This window comes from Symphalangus syndactylus, chromosome 8, assembly GCF_028878055.3.
Source record: "Symphalangus syndactylus isolate Jambi chromosome 8, NHGRI_mSymSyn1-v2.1_pri, whole genome shotgun sequence".
Lineage (NCBI taxonomy): Eukaryota > Metazoa > Chordata > Mammalia > Primates > Hylobatidae > Symphalangus > Symphalangus syndactylus.
In genome coordinates, this window is record NC_072430.2 from 52055704 (window position 1) to 52058284 (window position 2581).

The window sequence follows — 2581 nt, forward strand, 5'->3', positions numbered from 1 at the left end:
ATATGAAAGCCTTAAGTTTATATGGTTACCTTCCATTCTTTTTTTTTTTTTTTTTTTTTTGAGACGGAGTTTCGCTCTGTCGCCCAGGCTGGAGTGCAGTGGCGCCATCTCGGCTCACTGCAAGCTCCGCCTCCCGGGTTCACGCCATTCTCCTGCCTCAGCCTCTCCGAGTAGCTGGGACTACAGGCGCCCGCCACCACGCCCGGCTAATTTTTTGTATTTTTAGTAGAGACGGGGTTTCACCGTGGTCTCGATATCCTGACCTCGTGATCCACCCGCCTCGGCCTCCCAAAGTGCTGGGATTACAAGCGTGAGCCACCGCGCCCGGCCTATGGTTACCTTTCATTCTTATCCAACACCACAAGATTCATTAATTCTAGTCACTTTCCTCTCCACATGTAACTTCTCTCTTTGCTAGGCAGACACCTGTCTTCTACTATTCTCAGTATGTTTATTCATATGATCAGAGCCCCTATACATTAACAATCTTCTGTTTCTGCCATCATACCCCTGCACAGTTGCTCTCATCTGTGCAGATGGCCCATCCTCACCCCTGCATTGGCACAGGTGTCCTCTTCCCTCCACTCAGACCCTGACAATGTTATCAGGCTATCACCACCCCTCATTCACAGAGGCCGCCTCACTCCACTTGGGCTCTTATACCCTATGATATAGTTTAGATATTTGTCTTAACCCAGTCTCATGCTGAATTGTAATCCTCAGTATTGGAGGCAGAGCTTGGTGGGAGGTGATTGGATCATGAGGGTGGACTTCTCATGAATGTTTAATACCATTCCCTTGGTGCTACCCTCATGATAGTGAGTTCTGGTTGTTAAAAAGTGTGTGGCACATTCCCCCTCTCTCCCTTGCTCCAGCTCTGGCCATGTGATGTGCCTCCTCCTCCCTTGCCTTCCACCACGATTGTAAGTTTCCCGAGGCCTCTCCAGAAGCCCAGCAGATGCCAGCATCATGCATCCCGTACAGCTTGCAGAACTGTGAGCCAATTAAGCCTCAGGTTTTTTTGCTTGTTTGTTTTTGTTTTTTGAGGCAGTCTTGCTCTGTTGCCCAGGTTGGAGTGCAGTGGCGCTATCTCAATCTTGGCTCACTGCAACCTCTGCCTCCCAGGTTCAAGTGATTCTCGTGCCTCAGCCCCCCAAGTAGCTGGGATTACAGGCACCCACCATGCCCAGCTAATTTTTGTATTTTTAGTAGAGATGGAGTTTCACCATATTGGCAAGGCTGGTCTTGAACTCCTGACCTCAAGCAATCCTCCCACCTCAGCCTCCCAAAGTGCTGGGATTACAGGCATAAGCCACTGTGCCCTGCTACCTCAGGTATTTTTTATTGCAATGTGAGAACAAACTAATACACCCCATGACAGGCCCCCAAAACGCCACTACCACACGACCCACTGATGCAGACTTTGTTCAACCCAACCTAATGGCTTTAGACTAAAATATTCAAAGGAAGGAAATGAAGAAGAGAGGGAAACATTTCCCTGATTTTTTTTTTTTTTTGAGATGGAGTTTTGTTCTTGTCGCCCAGGCTGGAGTGCAATGGTGCAATCTCGGCTCACTGCAACCTCCACCTCCTGGGTTCAAGCGATTATCCTGTCTCAGCCTCCTGAGTAGCTAGGATTACAGCCCAGCTAATTTTTTATATTTTTAGTAGAGACAGGGTTTCGCCATGTTGGCCAGGCTGGTCTCAAACTCCTGACCTCAGGTGATCCACCAACCTCAACCTCCCAAAGTGCTGGGATTACAGGTGTGAGCCACCGCACCCAGCCTCCCTGATTATTTTTTAATTAAAAAATTAATGCAAATATCATGAACAATAAAGAAACACTAAGAAACTCTCTTAGAAGAAGACTAAGGATCACTTCTTGGCCTTTTGGCTAAGATAAAGTATAGTATCTGTTTTTATCAGTTTCATATCTGATATGTCCTCTATCCAAGGACAATATATTAAATGGATTTTTGGAAATAGGAGATGGAATAGGAGCTTGCTACATCCACTCCACACATTGACCTGGTACTGCAGCACTTCCAGGAACAGTGCACCCAAACCTTGAAAAAAAAAAATTTTTTTTTTTTTTTTCTGAGACAGAGTCTCACTCTGTTGTCCAGGCTGGAGTGCAGTAGTGCCATCTCCGCTCACTGCAAGCTCCACCTCCCAGGTTCATGCCATTCTCCTGCCTCAGCCTCCTGAGTAGCTGGGACTACAGGCACCTGCAACCACACCCAGCTAATTTTTTTGTATTTTTAGTAGAGACAGGGTTTCACTGTATTAGCCAGGATGGTCTTGATCTCCTGACCTCGTGATCTGCCTGCCTCAGCCTCCCAAAGTGCTGGGATTACAGGCGTGAGCCACTGCGCCCGGCCAAAGAAAAGCAAATTTTAACGAAAAAACGAAGAAGGAGACTAAGGAGACAGGACAACTAAATGCAATGTGGAATCTTGGGCCAGAAAAGAACATTAGTGAGAAAATGATGAAACTGGAATAAGGCATAATAATAATAATAATAGTGTTATTATCAGTTAATAATGTTACGTCAAAGTTAATTTTATGATTTTGATCATTC

The 2581-nt window shown here is 46.1% G+C and overlaps 1 non-coding gene across 1 annotated transcript; it reads left to right on the top strand.

Annotated features, from left to right (window-relative positions):
- Positions 1-1874: 1874 nt before the first annotated feature.
- LOC129489055 (U2 spliceosomal RNA) lies at positions 1875-2065 on the top strand. The gene has a single exon (XR_008659874.1). It is a non-coding gene; the product is annotated as a U2 spliceosomal RNA (small nuclear RNA).
- The last annotated feature ends 516 nt before the right edge of the window (positions 2066-2581 follow it).